The sequence below is a fragment of the Podarcis filfolensis genome (genome assembly GCF_964270895.1).
Source record: "Podarcis filfolensis genome assembly, chromosome: 13".
NCBI classification, from domain to species: domain Eukaryota; kingdom Metazoa; phylum Chordata; class Lepidosauria; order Squamata; family Lacertidae; genus Podarcis; species Podarcis filfolensis.
Genome location: NC_139615.1, coordinates 13,974,391 through 13,996,319, shown reverse-complemented (window position 1 = coordinate 13,996,319; position 21,929 = coordinate 13,974,391). Strand labels below are relative to the sequence as shown.

At 40.1% G+C, this 21,929-nt stretch overlaps 1 protein-coding gene across 1 annotated transcript in view; it reads right to left on the bottom strand.

Annotated features, from left to right (window-relative positions):
- The window catches only part of METTL17 (methyltransferase like 17), a 151,298-nt gene that overhangs the window by 11,675 nt on the left and 117,694 nt on the right, over positions 1-21,929 (bottom strand). The window lies entirely within an intron of this gene.

Here is a 21,929-nt window from a genome sequence, read left to right as displayed (position 1 = left end):
TAGTCCTTTGTGGATGGGTTCCTGCAATTCCTATAAAGACAGTTGTTGATTGCAACAGTGATGTGTAGGGGAAAATGCAGGTACACAGCTGGGAGTGGGGAAGACATTTGCTGGCATTCAGAATTGTTTTGCTACTGCTCCTTCTGCTTCTCCTCCTCTTGCCTCCTGCGTGCAGCCAGAGTTTGAACTCTACTTACAGTGCACAAGAAAAAGTTCAAAACAGTTTTTCTAACTCCAGAGATAATATTGTCATTGGGGAATTTGTTTCTGTGCGACTTGCTGAAATGTTTCTGTTCAACTATAAGGCTAAGCCAGAGTCCAACCCAATGTCTTGGTAAGTTGTTCTGTCTTTTTTTAAAAAAGGCTGATTTGCTTTTTTCGATAAAGCTATTCACATTTATCAAATTCTGTCCTGCTCTGAACTAAACCTCGAGTATAAAGCTTTCAAGTGTAGAATTCAGACAATGTTCTTCATCTTTCACTGCCTGCAGCATCAGTTGATGATTTACATGTCTGAATGGGCCTTTAAAAGATCACAGTTGAGATTTCATATCACATCAGACACACGGGTAGCACCTCTCCCCACATTCAGCCACCATCTACAAAAAATACAGCAATCAAAGATCATGGGAGGGCTAATCTTGCATGTACATGGAGGAACATACACTAATTCTGCAGGCTTCTAGCTTATTTACTCTGCTGGAGCAGGCAAAACACACTGAGTAATCTCAGGTCTGTAGAGTAAGGCAGGGAGAAGGTAAATTAGGATCAACTGGTAAATCTCTTGAGTTATTTAAATCAGATCAGCAATAATGTTTTGCTTAACAATATTTATTCCCACTTTCCATAATTTTTCCCAATCTTCTAACTGTGTATTTTGACCAATATCTTTTGCCCAATAACTGATTTAACTTCTTCATCTTTCAAAAGCCATTTCAATAATAATTTATACATTTTAGATAATATTTTAACTTTATTATTTCATAATTCTAATTCAAATCTCAATTTTATATATCCAAATCCATTTTTCTTTTTACCATCTTTAAACATTTCATTAATTTGACGATAATGCAACCAGTCATTCACAAAACCTTTAACCTCCTTGTATGGTTTTAATTTCCATTGCTTATCCATCTCCTTCACTAATTGCTCATAGGTGGCCCATTTTTTACTCATATTTTTTTCACACTCATTGCCTTGAGAGGCGATAGCCACCATGGTGTCTTATGTTCTGATAAATTCTTATATCTATCCCGCACCTTTATGAACTTTATGAATCCTTTATGAACTTTTACCTTATCATACCATAAATATGCTTGCCATCCGAATCTGTTACCAAATCCTTCCAGATCTAATAGATCTGTGTTCTCCAACAAAATCCAGTCCCTTAACCAACAAAGGCAAGAAGCTTCATAATACAATTTCAAATCAGGCAGGGAGACGCCAACTCTCTCTTTTGTATCTGTAAGTAGTTTAAATGTAATGACCTGTGGAAATCTCATTCCAGGTTAATGCCAAAAAACTACCAGCATGTCCTTGCCTTTGTTTTTGCCATTCAAGAGGTCAACAAGAATAATCGCCTCTTACCAAACACCACACTGGTATCAGATATCTATGACAACGCATTTCATACCATGTTTACCTATTGGGCCACTCTGGATCTTCTCTTCACAGGACATAGAGATCCCTACAATTACAAATGTGGCAGGGAGAAGAAATTAATGGCTATTATTGGTGGGCTCACCTCCCAAAGCTCAATACAGATAGCCAACATCTTAAATACCTACAAAATTCCACAGGTATGTCTTCAGTTTTTTATGCAGAGTTGTAGTATAGATGCAATTGACCTGTGGATGTTCTCTTCCAACACCCCTCTTGTGGTCGTCTCAGAAATTAAAGGGTCAAGAACTCTAATGGATCCTCTCAGCAGGGTTCTGTAGAACACATCTCATAATTCCTATAGGTTTCTTGGAAGAAGAGGACCTTAGCTATCCCTAGTCCATTTTTTCCTAGGCTTGAGACTGTGTTTCTCCAGCTTCCTGCTCATAATCTACTTTGTGTGTGAACCTAGATTGCACCAATGATATTTGCTGGAATATAAAATCGTGCAAATTCAAGCTGTACTTTTTGTTTGTTCAAAGACAGCATATAGTTTTGCAGTTTTAACCATACCTATATTCTTATTGTTATTAGCTAACTTATGGCTCCTTTGACCCTGTGATGAGTGATAAAACCCAGTTCCCTTCTTTCTTCCGGATGGCTCCAAATGAAAACCCCCAATATGATGGGATTGTCCAGCTACTGAATTATTTTGAATGGAACTGGATTGGCCTTCTCACCTCAGATGATGACAGTGGAGAAACATTTATTCAGACTATGAGACCAAAGCTCTCTCAGAGTGGTATTTGTGTTGCTGTAATACAATCAGTTCCAATAGTGATAAGTCACACACCCGAAAACTGTAAAAAATACTATGAAAGGATAAGTTTTGTGCTCCAGTTAAATAACATCAGTGTAATAGTTGTTTACGGAGATGCTCACTCTATGGCTGGTTTACAAATAGTCTTAGATTACAGTGAATTTGTTCATCTGCGACCAATGGAGAAAGTTTGGCTCATAACATCTCAGTGGGATTTCACAGCTATTTTAACTTGGAATAAATTTCCAGCAAAATCCCTCAATGGTACTTTGTCCTTTGCACTCCACAAAAACGTAGTTCCAGGGTTTCATGATTTTATTGAGAACATAAATCCATATGAGTCTTCAATTTATTTCATCCAGGAATTCTGGTGCAGTGCGTTTGCCTGCTCACTCCCAAAGTATTATGTATATATGACAAACTGCACTGGAAAGGAAAAGTTGGGGGGCCTCCCTGGAGCTGTGTTTGAAATGGAAATGACTGGCCAGAGCTACAGTATCTACAACTCTGTCCACGTTGTAGCACATGCTCTCCATGCCATGTACTCATCAAAAATTAAACACAAAGCTATAGGAGATCTTCTGAATGTTCAACCATGGCAGGTAACATACGGCTTGTGTTTATTACCAGTCAAATGCAATGAACTATGTGTGAGCTTTAGGACTCAGATGCCAGCCAATAGCTGCGTATGAGCCTCTCCACTCCCTCAGTGATGAAGGCAATTGTGGAAGTATTTCAAATGCAATCCGCAAAACATATAGCTCCTTTATGCTTTGTATATGCTAGATTTCTGATGCCTGAAAAACATACCTTTAAATAGTTTTTTAAAAGAATCTTCTTCACTTTGATATGAGAAATTGAACAAAATTGAATGAATCAGTAAATACATCAATGGAGCAAAACTGAGTTCGCGCTTTCAAAATGCAATGACGTAGTATTAAATGAGCTTGGATTCAGCAACTTTCTAATAATTTGTGCCATAACCAACGGCCCGTAACATCATTTTGCAGCAGTTTTCAATCAGCATTTTTTTGTTACCGCATCCAAAAACAAAATTAAGTTCACTGATACATTGAGGAACATTCAACAGGAAATGGTATGAAAAAGGATTTTTAATAATTTGGAGATTTTGTAAAATTCTTCAATACAGTAGTACCTCAGGTTCAGAACTTACCATATTTTTTGCTACATAAGACGCACCAGACCATAAGACACACCTAGTTTTTGGAGGAGGAAAACAAGAAAAAAAAATATCTGAATCTCAGAAGCCAGAACAACAAGAGGGATCGCTGCGCAGCGAAAACAAGCGATCCCTCTTGCTGTTCTGGCTTCTGGGATAGCTGTGCAACCTGCATTCGCTCCATAAGATGCACACACATTTCCCCTTACTTTTTAGGAGGGAAAAAGTGAGTCTTATAGAGCAAAAAATATGGTAATTCGTTCTGGAGGTCTGTTCTTAACCTGAAACTGTTCTTAACCTGAAGCACCACTTTAGCTAATGGTGCCTCCTCCTGCTGCTGCACCACCGCTGCATGATTTCTGTTCTCATCCTGAAGCAAAGTTCTTAACCCGAGGTACTATTTCTGGGTTAGCGTAGTCTGTAACCTGAAGCGTATGTAACCCGTGGTACCACTGAACTCTAAAGGAGCAGCGACATTTCCATTTTGACAGGATGTTATACCATGATCTTCACTTATCTCAAACCTGAAATGTTTGCTTGTGCAGTATTGACACTGCCCCAGTGTATCAAATTCAAAAACTAATGATGGGCTCCTCGTATGTCCTCCTCTTTTCAGTGCTCCCTTCTGCTTTTCTTCTTTTACTATTTGAATCAAACTGTATAAGGAAAGGTTGAAGGAACTAGGTATGTTTAGCCTGGAAAAGAGGAAAATGAGAGGAGATATGATAGCCATCTTCAAATATCTAAAAGGCTGTCGCATGGAAGATAGAGCAGGCTTGTTTTCTCCAGCTCTGGAAGATAGGCCTCAAACCCATACTGTAGCTTAAAGTTACAAGAAAGGAGATTCGAACTAAACACACAGAAAAACTTCCTGACAGTAAGAGCTGTTCGACAGTGGAACAGTCTTCCTTAGGAGGTTCTGGACTCTCCTTTATTGGATATTTTTAAACAGAGGTTGGATGGCCTTCTGTTATGGATTCTTTAAAGGTAAAGGTAAAGGGACCCCTGACCATTAGGTCCCCTCGTGACTGACTCTGGGGTTGCGGTGCTCATCTCGCTTTATTGGCCGAGGAAGCCGGCGTACAGCTTTCGGGTCATGTGGCCAGCATGACTAAGCCGCTTCTGGCGAACCAGAGCAGCGCACGGAAACGCCCTTTACCTTCCCACTGGAGCGGTACCTATTTATCTACTTGCACTTTGACATGCTTTCGAATTGCTAGGTTGGCAGGAGCAGGGACCGAGCAACAGGAGCTCACCCTGTTGCGGGGATTCGAACCGCCGACCTTCTGATCAGCAAGCCCTAGGCTCAGTGGTTTAGACCACAGTGCCACCCGTGTCCCATGGATTCTTTAGTTGAGACTAAATGACTCTTGGGTTCCTTCCAACTCTAAGTTTCTATGATGCTATGATTTTACATGGGATTGTTTCAGTTTGAAAACAGCTTTAACTTACTGCAGTTTAGAAACAGTCATTACTTAACCTCGCCATATGCATTGTAGTCCAGTTGGATATTCACATGAGAAGGTCTTTATGTACGAATGTGGCCACCTTCAATGTCCACCCTTATAGAGTAATTTCTCATGTGAAATATCATAAACCAGGAACTCTGGTGCATCATCTTCTCAAGGTAGTCACACTTGGAAGCTACCTGAGTAGATTTTCCTAGTGCACTCATTCATATGTTTGGTAGTGTCCATCTGTCCCTTTTTGTAGATTTTTAAAAGTGTGGCATTTTTCAAACTACAAATTATTTCAAATTCACATTCAGTGATGTTAATATAGTGGCAAGTAGGTACTGTAATACAAAAGGACACTATGTGGCAAAGTCAAGGAATATAGTAAGCTGTCCTACTGAGTCGTACCACTCATCTAGAATGAGTGAATACTGTCCATTCTGGCCAACAGTGGCTCTTCAAGGTTTCAGATGGGAGACTTTTGCAACTCCCCCTGAAGATGCCAGGGATTGAACCTGGCATGTTATTAGGGATGGAGGATAAATTTAATTCAATTCACATTTAAAGGTGAGCCGACCTAATTCATACTTTCTCTAAACTCTGTGCAAACCAAAACACTGCCACCCTTCAACATTTGCACTTCTAAACATGGTGCAATGCAGTTTTCCAACTAAGTACGGTAAAATGTACAAAAATGTATATACAAGAGTAATGTGTGCATATCTATATGTGTATATATGTATATATTAGTGAAAATACAAGTTGCATTATATCAGGAACATTTTTATTTTGCAAAAATGTGTCCAGTTGGTAAAATTGCATGCAAAAGTGTGATTATTGGGAGATTTGCACTAAAATGCTGTTGGGTACTCATGAGGACTTTGGGGGAAACTTCAGATTAAAAAAAAAGAGAGAAAAAGAAACCACAATTGACAGATTTGCTGATCCCTCGGTCTTCTGAATGCAAACCAGTGCCCTGTTGCTCAGGAATGTTCCATCCCTATTGCAGACTCTGGGACCTGTTTTCTAAACTTTCCCCCCTTCTCCTCTAGCTTCGCCCATTTCTGAGAAATGTCCGCTTTAACAATAGTGCTGGGGAAGAAATATTTTTTGATGAGAATGGGGATGTAGCAGCTGGATATGATATTGTCAACTGGGTCATGTTCCACAATAAATCCTTCCGCAGACTCCTTGTTGGAAGGATGGACCCGAAGCATCCTGGAGGCAAAAGGTTCATAATCAATGGAAGAAACATTGTGTGGAATCACAAGTTTAATCAGGTAAAGCATCATTTTTATGGCTAAAGAATAAATTACTACATAAATGATATGGATTGACTATAAACAGAAACCCTGCAAATGTACCCAGTTCTTTACCCTTTCCTGTGCTATTACTAGCTCTGAATAATATAGCAGCAGAGCTTACAACCACTGGTATCAAACAAGACCCCCTATTCCCTCCATATCTGTGGAATGGGAGTGAAATTGCATCTTCTTGCCTTTCCCACTGTGTGTTGCTTGTACAAAATGAGACCTGTAGTCATCTGGGAATTGAAATAACATTTGACTAGAGTGCATGGGCCTAATATTATCCGACTGTAAAATTCTTACATTGATATACAGTGGTACCTCGGGTTAAGTACTTAATTCGTTCTGGAGGTCCGCTCTTAACCTGAAACTGTTCTTAACCTGAAGCACCACTTTAGCTAATGGGGCCTCCTGCTGCTGCTGCCGCCGCGCCGCCGGAGCACAATTTCTGTTCTCATCCTGAAGCAAAGTTCTTAATCAGAGGTACTATTTCTGGGTTAGCGGAGTCTGTAACCTGAAGCGTATGTAACCTGAAGCGTATGTAACCCGAGGTACCACAGTACCACTGATGGTATAGGAATTGACAGTATAATGCTTTCTGCACACAGAGGACCTACCACTTGTGTGTCTTCCTATTGCTTCAGACATAGCCAAAGGAAGCTTCATTCATTCATTCATTCATTCATTCATTCATTATCTCTCTTGCATGTCTGAGCTCATTCTGAGCTTTGGCCCACCTGATAGTAACACTGTAACTGTTGGCTACTTGAAGGAGTGTGGGATGCTATCCCAATTATTTTCATGAGGATGGACTAATCAACCCACACTAATGCTCATGAAAATAACTGGGATGGCATCCCACACCCCTTCAAACACTGCCTTCTATACAGAAGGGATGTGGAGAAAACCAGGTTATTTCCACCATAACCATTATAACTTGTGGTTACCATTAGAAGACACCTCGTGCCAAATGTGTTGAAAGCTGCCACCCTGGATACAGCAGAATCGTCCAGCAGGGGCAACAAGTATGTTGCTATGGTTGCACTCAGTGTCCTGAAGGAAGGATTTCAGTTCATATTGGTAAGGATGTGAATATTGAAGCTATGTTGCCTGCGGGGAGGGGGGGCAGGGAATGGCAAATGCTTTGCATTTCAGTCTACATTTTATCCTCTGTAATTGGGGAGGAGAACCCATAGACATCTAGAGATGTTGCTCAACTACAGTGACATCATCCTTGGCTGGGGCTAAAATGAGTTTTAGTCCAATGACATCTGGAGGACCAAAGCTTCCACACTCCTGCTCCAGGATAGATATTCATCTTGAATTGGTGTAGGCAACAAAAGGACTGTAGGCTATATTACGTATGTCGCCAAGAAGTGGTGCTGCTATTTGCCCCATGGCACATTATTTAAGTGGCAGGGTCCTCTCTGGCCTTGAGGGCCCCCAACTCAGGATCCCCATGAAATCCAACAACCATAATGAGAAGGGTCTGTAACCAAAATAATATTGGAGCAACACCTAGAGTATTTCACTATAAATACCTTTAAGCCCTTGATGCTGTTTCACTGTGATCACAGCAGACATGCAGAGAGGCATATTGAACCTTGTCAATGCCAGTAAATCTTGCTTCATTCTGGAATGGCAGATTTTTTGGGGAATCCGTTGTATTGGAACGAGATGATTTAAAACACAGATTGCAAATATGAGTTTATCTTATCCCTAATGGAAAATATTGAAGGAGATCAGTTCAGCTACCTTATATTCAGTTTTATCACATGATTCTTCAGTGATGCTGAACAACGTTTGACCATTGAAGGTCAATGGCATGTTATGAGTGGCACAATGAAGAGTAAAATATCTCAGATAAAGCTGAAAAATATTTGCGTATTAGATAATATTTGGAACGTTAATTTCAGATGCGGACCAATGTGAGAAGTGCCCAGAAGATCAATATCCAAATGAGGAAAAGAATCAATGCATCTCCAGAACTGTCACCTTCTTATCCTATGGAGAACCTTTGGGGGCAGTTTTGGCATCCTTTGCCCTTTTCTTTTCCATTATCACGGTTGTGGTGATGGGGAGCTTCATTCAGCACCACAACACACCCATTGTCAAAGCCAACAACTGGAGCATCACATGTATCCTGCTGTCCTCTCTGCTTCTTTCCTTTCTGTGCTCCTTCCTCTTCATTGGCCAACCTCAGAAAGTGACCTGCCTTCTCCGGCAAACAGTTTTTGGAACCATATTTTCCATTGCAGTTTCTTGTGTGTTGGGCAAGACCATCACTGTGGTTCTAGCATTCATTGCTACTAAGCCTGGAAACAAGATGAGGAAATGGGTTGGGAAGAGACTGGCAATGTCAGTCATCATTCTCTGTTCCCTTATTCAAATTGGCCTCTGTGTTGTATGGCTGGTAACCTCTCCTCCATTCCTTGAGTTGGACACACACTCCCAGATGGGACAAATAATAGTGCAATGCAACGAAGGCTCAGATACGATGTTTTACATTGTCCTGAGCTACATGGGTCTTTTGGCCATCATCAGCTTCACTGTGGCTTACTTGGCCAGGAAGTTACCTGATGCTTTCAATGAAGCCAAGTTGATTACCTTCAGCATGTTGGTCTTCTGCAGTGTTTGGGTGTCTTTTGTTCCATCCTACCTGAGCACCAAAGGGAAATACATGGTGGCTGTGGAGATCTTCTCCATCTTAGTCTCTAGTTCTGGTTTATTAGGTTGTATCTTCCTTCCCAAGTGCTATATTATTTTAATGAGACCTGATCTGAACACCAGAGAACAGATAGGAAAGAAAAAGAAAGATGACGCTTAAACTTTCAGATTTCTTTATTTCTTGAAGGAAATAAAATGCCATGAGGAAAAAATGGGAAAGGCAGCGAACGAAGCAAATTTATTTCCTCAGGCTTTCTAATGTGTTTTAAACTCAGTGGTCATCTCACATGATAGCTACAATACATATAAATACATACATGCATACATACATACATACATACATACATACACATACACATACATACACATATATAAAAATATAAGCCATCCAACCATAAAAATGAATGTATCTATTTTATTAAAGTATGCTTTATTAAAATTTGTTGTTATGAAAATGGTTTATTTAAAATAAAAAAGGCTACAGTTTGGTATTCTTTCTTTAAACGTTTTCACACAATTAGATCACAAAAGGACCTTTTATATGATTCCCCCCCCCACCACCCCCCACCATCCAGAGGAAATATTCGGTGGTCTACTGGGAAGGTAGAAGTTATTTTACTGTGTTCCAGGAGATGGGTACTTATCACTGGCCATCCATGGGGATTAAGCGGGGAAAGGTTTGAATATGGGAAAGGTGTCTATTTGGACCCCTGCCTAAAGGGATAAAAGCTTATTTTGTGTATTTGAAAAGGCTACTTTGAATGTGACTGGAGTCTGCAACAATGATGACTTTATGGAGTGCTTCCAGGCACAGAGGCAATTTTCTTAAAGTGAAAGGACCAAGTCTTCCATTGCAGTAGCTGAAATAATGCAAACTGCATTGAGGGACAGAGAGCTTTAGGTCTTGACAGATAGCTCACCTCACCTCACCTCATGTCATGGGTTAGCCAATCCTGCAAGATGTGGATCTTGAGGGAAGTTCAGCTGAAATAAGGGGAAGACAAGGGAAGGGGGTTCATCCCCTCCCAGTCCAACTTCAATAGGTGGTACACAGGAGCCAAAGAAGGTCAGGGTTGCTGTTGCTTTTTTCAGCTTCTCAGTCAAGCCTGCATCAAAGGATTGGTATGAGGATCATATTGGAAGGAGAATACCACTTTAAGTTCCATGGAGGGGCAGTGGAAAACAAAGGTACCACTATCCATATATGCAAATAAAATAACAATTTTATTTTATTTTATTATTTATATGTTATAGGGGTGCAGGTCACCCAGCAGCCTTTGTAAAAATTTACTCCCAGAAGTTGATATTAGTAGTCATCTGTTCAGAGACCTTTGCACTTTGATTCTCACAAGGCTTATTAAACCCTATCATTTCTGCATGAAGAGCAGACTTTGGCTGTGTTGGGAGCCTTTAAGAGCATTTCCTCTGATTGTGCAGGGACTTGAGAACTTCAAGAAATGTGATTATCTGAACTGCAATTGTCAAAATTACTGTGATTGTGCTCAGCTTATTCTAGATGTGCTGTCACTAGCTGGAGGCCCTGCAGAGAATAGCTAACAGCTGGATTCAATGCAATACTTTCTGCTGAGTTATAGTTAGCCTATAAAGACTCTATCAAATTAATATATGTGAGAAAAATAGGGGCCATGAAAGTGATTGGTAGTTGTGTCAGATGGAGCTCTGATGAGTAATCAAACACAAACTTCAGTTTGGAACCTTTATAGTTAAAGGATAGGTAAAAATTTCTCTGTCCTTTCTGAATAATACCTGGTGGATTTGGACTGGCAGCTGTGTTTTCATGAAAATTAAATGCACATATTTCTCTTACAGAAGATTGTGGGGATCTAAATTACATTAACATTTCATTGCAGGATATTCTCTAAACACTATCAGCACATCATTGCCTTTGTATATGCCATTCATGAAATCAACAGAAATGACAACTTGCTCCCCAACATTACTCTGGGCTCAAACATACAGGAGAATGCTTTTAATCCAGAAAGAGTGGTTTGGTCTATTTTTCATCTACTCTTCACAGGAGAAGGGAATCCCCTCAATTACAACTGTGCCAGGGAGAAGAAGCTCATAGGCATCATTGGTGATCTGACCTCTCAGAACACCATCCAGTTGGCCAACATCTTGAATACTTACAAGTTTCCACAGGTGTGAGTCTCCATATTCTGGAGCTGACTAGTGGTGCAGTCTTCCATTGTCTCTCAATACAGAAGGATACCAACAAAAAATGTGTGTCCCTATCACAACTTGTAATATTCAGAGAGTCTACTTGGGCAACTGAGTAGGGTCCCGTAAACAGCCCATCATTCCTTTAAATGCAAGAGTACCAAAACTCTCCCTTACCCACCTTCTCCCAAGCTGAGCTTTACCCCAGCCAAAGAGTAATTGTTTTCCATCTCTCCTTTTTGACTGCCATTAGGGTATTTCTCCTAAAATTATAACATTTGGTCTATAATATTAGTTGGCGATTCAATTAGATGAAGGACAAACTATATAATTATGGTTTTGGAAAAAGGAAACAACAATGATAAGAGACATAAAATAGAACAAATATTTTAGTAAGGTTTCTACCTTTCTGATTGTGAATGCAAATAAATAACATGAATATGAGGGATGGCTTTAATAAATAATTGAGTTATGCAATGATTGGATGCAGAAGTTTGAGAGGGCTGGACTTTTTACATATATAATAATCAACTTCCCAATATTTCTGTGTTTTTTCCCCTTTTAGCTGACTTATGTTTCTTTTGACCCAGTGTTGGGTGATAAAACTCAGTTCCCTTCTCTCTTTCGAATGGTTCCAAATGAAAACCCACAGTTTGATGGCATTGTTCAGCTCCTGGAATATTTTGGATGGAATTGGATTGGCCTCATCATATCAGATGATGATAGTGGTGAAATGTTTCTTAAAACACTAAAAACCAAAGCTGTTCAAGAGGGACATTTGCATTGCTATGACACACAGAATTCCAACATTTAATATTAAGTCCTTTGCTGAAATCCTTCTCCTTGGACAAAATCAATGTGGTTCTTATGTATGAGGATGTTCAGTCTATGGAGGGTCTGAGAATACTTCTAGGAATTTATGAAAAGGTTATACATCCAATGGAGAAGGTATGGACTATAACAGCCCAGTGGGGTGTTACAGTTACTTTTACTACAGGAAAATTCACAGCAAAATTCCTAAATGGAACACTGGCCTTCACACTCCACAGCAACAAGGTGCCTGGATTTCAGGACATTGTTGTGTCCATAAATCCATATCAGTCTTCAATATATTTAATGCAAAATTTATGGTATTCTATTTTTCACTGTTCACTCCCCAAATATAACCTGTTTTTGATAGGTAAGCACAATTGTACTGTAAATCTGAAATATTAGTACAATCACAGAACCCACATAAAACAGTTGGACGTTGTGATTAGGGTAACATGAATTTAATGTACAAATATATAAACATAAGGAAAATAAGTATTTGCATTTAAAAATGAAGGGACATTGAAAACATTAGCCACAACCTGACCTGAGGAAGGCCTGACCTGGATTTGGGCCTGAATCAATTCTCATGTTTCTCCACACAGACAACACTCTGGAGAAGTAGATCACAGTAAGTAACAGCATTGCATATTCTGCTCAGCAGCAGGTGAGCAGAGGGTTAATTTTCCTTACTTGGCCTGTGTGTGTCTTTTGAGGGTATAGAAATGCAGGCCAAAAATGCAGATATTTAGCAAAGTTTACAAAAGAAGCATAACTACCCCATGGCCCCAGCTTAATGTGCAGCGATGAGTGTGTTGTCCAAGGCCCTGGGAAACTAGGGTTGAAATCCCCATTCAGCCATGGGTCAGATGCCATCTCTCAATCTAAGCTTCTTCACAGAGTTGTTGAGAAAACAATAGCAAGAGAGGGAGAATTATGTGCTCCTTGGATGGCACATGGAACATACAAACAAAGAAATGATGATCAAAATAAAAACAAAGGAAATAACATCTCCTTGCCACAAATTAAGGTCTCTGGCTAATGGCATCTCTTTCACCTTCTCAACTATGGTAATCCTTCTTCCTTACTAACCTCTCTCTACTGTTCATCTCAGGTCTAAGTATAATGATGAAGATTTTAGGGAGGAAGATGCAACCCAGTAAGCCAGCAGTAGAGGCCAAGATGGAGAAGATCTCCACAGCCACCATGTATTTCCCTTTGGTGCTCAGATAAGTGGGGACAAAGGACAGCCAAACACTGCAGAAGACCAGCATGCTGAAGGTAATCAACTTGGCTTCATTGAAAGTATCAGGCAACTTCCTGGCAAAGAAAGCCACAGAGAAGCTCACAATGGCCAAAAGACCCATGTAGCCGAGAATAAGGTGGAACATGATGTCAGAGCCTTCATTGCACTGCACTATGATCTGCCCATCCTGGGAGTGCAGGTCAAACTCTGGGAATGGGGGAGAGGATGCCAGCCACCCAAGACAGATGCCAGCTTGAATGAGAGAGCAGAAGCTGATAAGGGATCCTGCCAGCCTCTTCCCAAGCCATTTCCTCAGGCTGTTCCCAGGCTTGGTCACCATGAATGCCAGAACCACAGTGAGGGTTTTGGCTAACACACAAGCAACAGCAATGGAGAAGACGATGCCAAAGACGGTTTGCCTCAAGACACAGGTCACCTTCGTAGGCCTGCCAATGAATAAGAAGGAGCAGAGAAAGCAGAGAAGCAGAGAAGAGAGCAAGGTGCAGGTGATGCCCCAGTTGTTGGCTTTGACAATGGGAGTGTTCCAGTGCAGACCGAAGGTCCCCATCACAACAACTGTGATCAGAGAAAGCAGGAGAGCCAAGGAGGCCAGAATTGCCCCCAAGGGCTCCTCATAGGATAGGTAGCTTATTTTTTTTTGAATACATTGGTCCTGAAAGGCATTTGGGTAGTGATCATCTGGGCATTTCTCACACTGATCTGCATCTGAAAGTGAGAAGCATGCTTTTAGCATTTCTGGAAGTGATACTCATTAATATTATTGGTACTGTTTATTATGCTGTACACAGAACATATTACTGATGGTTCCTCTCTGAGCATCTCAGCATCTCAGCTGTACTAATAAATCCATTCATATTTATTTGTCATGGTTAGAGTATACTGATTGATTTCAGTCTTTTCCCCTTAAACATGTCTATCTCTGCATCCAACCGCACCTCTTTGCATTTCAAGGCTTGTAGCCCAAGTGTTTCTTTTTTACACTTTCCATAATGGAGCTTGTCAAATCTATATTTGACAAGAAATAACTGTTCCTAAGTATTGGAACTGTGTGGATAAAATAGAGGAGATAATTCACTACTTGTAAATAACAGAAAATGCAAATTTGTTGGCTACAGGTTCAATGGAGAGAAAAGGAAATCTATGGCGTGCAATCTTAACCATTTCTACCCAGATGGATGTCATGCTGATTTCAATGGTGCTTACTCCCATGGGGACGTAATTTCACACAATATACTCTAGAATGGCTGTCCAAAGGGGAGGGGAGATTAAAGAAGAATAAGTATCAGTAACATAAACCATGTGCTTGGCATCCATGTCAGAAAATAAGCAGGCATAATAAGACTAAGACATGAATGTCTATGCTGGAGAGGAAGATTGGAATTCCAGTTGACTTGGGTTCCTTCACTTACCCTTCTGGACTGAAATCCTCCCTTTAGGGCACTGAACACAGTCATAGCAACATATTTGTTTTCCCTGCTGGGGAAACATACTCTGTCCAGGGTGGCAGCTCCCAACACAGGTGGAAATGGGCAGCATCTAATGGGAATGACAAGCAAGGGATTTTGAATTGAATAAGCTTGCTTCTATCCAGAAATTTTATTGTCATCTATGTCTGCTTTGCAGCAGAAAGGTTTTCAGGACTGAAATTAGAGAATGGCTGTCAAGCATTTGCTCCCTGGGCAAGCATCAGGCCCCCCTATAAAGATGCTTTGTGCTGTCACTTAACCATTTGGCCAGCCCAGCACATGTCTGAATGGCAAAGAGAAGCTAGTGCCAACCTTCTCCCTCTTGATCGATTGTTTCCTCATAACCCAATGCTGATTCCCTCCTGGAGGGAGAGGAGAGCTGAAATAAGGAGCCGGCAGCAGATGCTGCTTCTTCTTAGGTGTGCAGGAGTAGGGAATGAAGAACCATTATGAGTGAGACAAAGAAGAGGCAGGTTCTGGTTGTTGGTGATGAAAGCTATTTAATAAGGTTGCTATACATATTTTGGATGTTCTCTGCAGGTGACACAACCTTGACAGTGCTCTCCAAGGAAGTTTTCACCAACCATTTTATGGGAATTAAACTCTAGTTCCCATTTACAGAGTTATGTGGAAGATAGCCCTGGTCGTTTGACCCATTCCCCTTTTCCTTCCACAAAAAAACTATGCAAGACACTCTCTTTTAAAGTTTAAATAAAAATTAATTTTTTCTTGGTGTACTTGAACTTGCAGATTAAAATATACAATGTAGGTAGGTGTTACTTACGTTTCTAATACATCTTACATCTTGTATTAATACATCTTTGTAGGTTTTTTTTGGGGGGGGGGTTATTCGGTTTTTAAGATTTTGATTAAGTAGTTTGTGGTTTTATAGATGGATTTTTTTAAAAAATACCTTTATTTTGCTTTAAACAAATACATATAAATATAGACAACCAAAATTACAAAAAAATCATATATTGTCAGGAAAGCACTGTTTAATGTTTGGATAAGATATAAGGATTTGCTTGAGAATAAAACCCCAAGGTGGCTGTCACCAATGGAAGTGAAGGCTCAATATGGAGGCTAAATGACCGAAATATTGGGAAATTTTGGAACAAGAGGGAGACAGATTAAAATTGCAGAGTTTTGAAAAATTAAAAAATAGAGTGCAAGATTGGCTTCATTACTATCAGATAAAGGAGGCATATAATTTGGATAAAAAAATTGGCTTCCAGGTGGGAAAATCAAAATTGGAAACAGAACTGTTAGATTCCAAAACTAAGAACTTGTCAAGAATGTATAATTTGCTGTTGAAATGGAATACTCAGGATGAAACGGTTAAATCTGCTATGATTAAATGGGCACAAGATGTTGGACATAACATTATGATGGCTGACTGGGAACAGTTATGGACCACAGGTATGAAGTTCACGGCATGTAATGCCTTAAGAGAGAATATAATGAAAATGATATACAGGTGGTACATGACACCAGTCAAGCTTGCAAAAATTTATCACTTGCCCGATAATAAATGCTGGAAATGTAAAGAGACGGAAGGTACATTCTTTCACCTTTGGTGGACATGCCCAAGGATTAAGGCTTTCTGGGAGATGATCTATAATGAAATGAAAAAGGTATTTAAATATACCTTTCTGAAGAAACCAGAGGCTTTTCTCCTGGGCATGGTCGGCCAATTGGTGTCAAGGAAGGATAGAACTTTCTTTATGTATGCCACAACAGCAGCAAGAATACTTATCGCAAAGTATTTGAAGACACAAGATCTACCCACTCTGGAAGAATGGCAGATGAAGGTGATAGACTATATGGAACTGGCGGAAATGACTGGCAGAATCCGAGACCAGGGAGAAGAGTCGGTGGAGGAAGATTGGAAGAAATTTAAAGATTATTTAAAGAAACATTGTAAAATTAATGAATGTTAGAATGATGTTGGAATGAATCTATGTGATTTTAGCAAAAATGTAACAAAGATTTAAGAAAAATAGACTGTTAATTGGTGAAAAGAGGGAAGGTAAACCTATATTAAGTTAAAGATAAATTTTCAGGATAAAAATTTTGAAGAGAGGGAAAGGATTTGCTGAATTGGATAATTGACTTAGAATACAAAAAAGGGAGGTGTGAGGAGGTCAGGGAAACAAGCAAATGAAAGATAAGTTACGGGAAGGTTCGATTTGTTTTTTCTTTTGTTGTCTTTAATTGTTTCTATTTTTCTGTTTTTTAATTGTGATGTGTTGTTTTGTTATTGTTTAATTTGGTGTTTTTTCTTTTGCCTTTATGTAAACTTAAAACCCTAATAAATACTATTTAAAAAACCCCACAAAATTACAAAAAAATCCTTAATAATAATAAAAATAAAAAAACTACAAAACTACAAAAAATATCAAAGTACATGGCATAAAACATAAACCACTATGGGAAAAGAGAAAAGGAAAAAGAAAAAAAGAAAAAGAAAAAGAAAAGAAAAAAGGAAGATGAGCTAAAACAGGAAAGCTCATCTATTGTACACTTCCGTCAAGTTCACAACAGATCATTATTCTTATCAATTCTCTCTATCTGCATTCCAAAGGAATCCCTCATCTTGGTATCAGGGAGCATTTCTCTATGCGGTATCATTCTAAACATAACCAGGTCTTCCTTGTTGAGCCCTTGTCCCCTAAATAATTATTTAAACATTCCATTCTTCTTTCACCAATTTTTAAGGTTTATCTCATATTGCATCTTTCAGCTTTGCGAGCTCCAAGGTGATTTTATTCTGTGAACTGCTCTGAGACTTCCTGGCATAGAGTGGTATATAAATTCAATCAATCCATCCACCCACCAATCAATTGCAGCAGACATATGACAGCACAGCATTCTATAGCCTTCTGAGCATTAGCCCTTTCCTTAGCCTTTTGGATGCTTTCATCCCATGCATTATGGCCAAGCCTGCATGGATTTTGGCCCCACCACCAGCCTGATGGAGACCAACAGGATATCACTGGGACAGAATATCACCAGCACTCCATCCATCAACATTAGTGACCACAAACTTCAGGTGGTATATGATTTTTCCCCCTATCTGCGCTCCACATGGCTGGACTGAGTCTCAAACAAAGATTGTTGCCAACAAGGCATTTTGGAGCACAACAGTCTCTTTTCAAGAGCTTTAAACACTTGCCAGTTCCTCACTCAGAAAGACCTTGTTCTTTAACCTGAGCTCCAAATTAGCTTCAAACTAGCTCTGGAGCAACCAATTTGAATAAAGTAACAAAAACAGTTACAGATAGGTAGCCGTGTTGGTCTGCCATAGTCAAAACAAAAAATTTTTTTTCCTTCCAGTAGCACCTTAAAGACCAACTAAGTTAGTTCTTGGTATGAGCTTTCGTGTGCATGCACACTTCTTCAGATGAAGGAAGGAAAAATTTTTTTTTTGTTGTAACAAAAACAGTATTTCATCAGAGAGTACCAGAGCTTGCCTCTTCACACTTCTCCTTTGTAGCCATCTCTGTTTTCCTGGATCTCCTGATCTTCTCATAAAAGATGATGATGATGGATGATGATCAAAACAAAGAAATGGCCAAACCCACCTTCTTGAACTTGGGATTCCATGCGATGGCACTTCCATCCACTGTGAACTCTTTTCCTGAGGGGGCCTGAGGGTCTACCCTCCCCACTCGGACTCTCTGGAAGGACTCATTGGGATATGTGACCAAGTTGAGGAGATCATAGCCACCTGCCTGCTGCCCCTTCTCATCCAAAGAGATTTCTTCCCCAGCACTGTTGTTGAAGTGGATGTTCTTCAGGAAGGAATGCAGCTAGATTGCAAGAGGAAAAAAGACACAGACCTTGTTGGCTAATACACTCTCTCTTTTCCCTTTGACAAGTGGACCTTTGGCTTTTTACTACCATTCATCAGTATGTTATAGGACACTGAAAGCTGCCTTACAGTGAGTGAAATCATTGCCCTAAATAGCCCAGTCATTTCTACACTGGTTGCTATTGGCTCTCTAGGGTTTCAGAGTCTTCCCCAGCATGATTTTGAGATGCTGGGGGTTGAACATGGGACCTTCTGAATGAAAGCAGATGTTCTGCCATTGAGCTGTAAGCCTTTCCAGTTCCAATATTAAGAGACATGACTTGGTATAATTTCTACTTGGCATAGATTCTGGGTAATTCAAAACCCTTCTCCATTAACATATGCAACTGCCTTGTGCTAAGTCAAACAATTGTTCTCTGTAGCCCAGAACTGTCTGCTCTGAATTACTACAGTGCTACAGGGCATATATCCGAGGTTTCAACCCAGTTTTGATACCAAAGGATACTCCTGCCCCTTGCACATCCCCAAGTAGGAGAATCCTGGATGGATTAATTTAAAAAGCTTTGAATGTGCAGCATGCAAAGCAAGTGGTCTTTAACTGAGATCAAGTCCCTCCCAATGATAGAGCTCACCAGGGAAAACCCCCCAAGGCCTCTTCTCCATGCCAGGACTCAGCTGTGCAACATATGAACCAGTAATAATAACACCTGTGCTTCTAACATTGAGGAGAGTAGTTGACAGTACCTGCCAGGGCTGAACTTTTGGCTGCATCTGTCTCTCACCCAGTACTTTTTGTTTGGTTCTTGAGGAATACATGCTATGGAGAGCATGTGCTACTGCATGGACGGCATTGTAGATGGTGTAGCTCTGGCTGGACATTTCCATTTCAAACACGGGTCCAGTGAGTTTCTCCAGCTTCTCCCTCCCCGTGCAGGGTTCCCAAGTTGTCACAATTCGGTTGTTATCCGGGAATGAACAGAGGAATGCACTGGCCCAGAACTGCTGGATGAAATAAAGGTTTGGCTGCCATGGATTTATAGTCTGTAGAAAGTCCTGAAACCCTGGAATTGAATTTGAATGGAGTGTAAATGACAAGGTGCCATTGAAAGATTTTGAAGGAAATTTGTCTCCAGCCAGCACTGCAGTGAAATCCCATTGAGATGTTGTAATCCACACCTTCTCCAGAGGGTACATAAAGAAAACCTCGCAGGAGATTAAAACCAGCCTCAAAGCCTCTAGAGACTGATTGTCTCCGTAGACAAGAATCACATTCATTTCCCTCCTTGTGAGAGCAAACAAAATTGGTTTCAATTTTTGATTAAGAAGATCATGAGATAAATATGTTGTCACTAGTGGGATCACCACTGTCCAAGAAATACAAAGATTATTTTGGGAAAGCCTTGGTCTGAGAGTACGAAGGAAGGTTTCTCCACTGTCATCATCTGAAACAAGGAGGCCAATCCAGTTCCACCCAAACTTCCTGAGTAGCCAAACAATGCCATCATACTGAGCTTCTTCACTGGGGACCATTTGGAAGAAGGAAGGGAAGCACCTTTGGTCACTCAGCCCTGGATCCAAGGAGCCATAGCTGAGCTAAAGGGAAAGGAATTATATATAATATAATTGTTATTAATTTTCAGTTGTTAAAACCCAATGACAACCACATTTTATCACTATCCATTTCCAATTCCCATTAAAATATAAATCAATAATACAGCAAATTATACAGTTTGGGTGACTTTCTATGTGCTTGGCTTTGGAGTGCAAAATTCTTACTTCTTTATGCTTCTGAGATTTTAATTAATCCAGTTGCATTCAGTCCTGATCTTAGTCCCTTATCCAGAGCTACAGATTTCTTGACCTCCTTTTGTTTTGAAATATTTGTTAACCAAAGATTTTCTGCAAAAAGAGTTTTGTTTCCTGTTAATTTCCTGTGGGAGATGTTTATTTTCTTCATTGTTTCTTCATTGTTATAATCATGTCTTACATGGTATCTCTACTTCCATTTTTCTAGTCTTTCTCTTCTTCTGTTGAAATTCAAGCTGCATCATTACGCCATTTTTGATTATTCCTGAGCATGGGAGTCATCTGGCATCCTGCCATAGCTCCGGGTGAGTTTCCAATTCTCCTTCTACTCAGATTCCTATCTCTAACAATCTGGCATCCCAACAGAGCTACTGCAGATCAAAGACCATAGTCCAAATTACCGTCCAATGGAGTTAGATGCTTTAAATCATTCTAACATTCTCATGCAGTTCTATTTTTATTTTAATCCACAAATATAATTCCATTCTCTTTTTCTCTTTTTGCTTTTTCTCAATTGTTGTCGTTTAGGGGGAGATTTGCCAAATATAGCAAATATATATTGATAAAGGAGGGTGAAGGTTCCCCTCCTCGCTAACATACCATATTCTTGAACAAATGAGATCTTCTTTCCTGTTTGAAACAATGCAACCCAGTAGCTGATTCTCTTGGCCAGGCACCCCCAAACTCAGCTAACAGGACCAGTGGTCAGAGATGATGGGAACTGTAGTCCCAAAACATCTGGAGTTTGGGGGTGCCTGCTCTTGGCAGTTTGTAATCTTGTGCCCTTCATCCTGCACACGTCTGTAAATTAAAGCCAATTCCTTCCTAATATACAGAAGAATCGCTGCTCTTAATGGCTGCTTTGGGGGGTTACCAAAATGTGGGGTGCTTTTCCACTCAGCATCTTTTGCCTGTCAGATTCCATTCCAGAGTGAGAGCCAGTTATTGAGACAATCTGTGAGTGAAGCCCACTCCCCCCGGGCCCTGGGGTAAGCTTGAAAGGACAGTTACTCTCAAATCATCCTTGCTTTCCTCTGCAAATGATCTTCGCTTGCATGGGGGCTGCCTCCATTTAGGCAGGAAGCACTGGAAGTCCAGGAATTATATTTTCAGGAATCCAAAAAACACCTACTGTATTAGTTCATAGAAAGCATACTTCTGTATTGTGGTGGTTAACTACTTGGTCTTACTTTTCTAAGTATACACCACTGGCATTTTTAATTCTCAGGCTAGGAGAAGTTTATCAGCAGGAAGCTGGATGCTCCTATGATTACATGCTTTGTGGCATGGCCAGGTTTGGAAGAACCAGCACTTGGATTATTAGTATTATGGGTTTGTCCCCACCCCCCAAAACCCAATGCAAATTGAGACAGCAGTGTTGGCAACACATAGCTAGGAGGCTTTAACATAATCATGTACCCATACCAAGTATAATGTAGGACATATGTGTAGAAAACATAATGTAATGGGATTGAAAGCTAACATGGATGCTCTTTTGGGTTTTCCTGTCTATGTCTGCCCTTGTGGTTGTATCTATGTATCTACACACATACCTGTG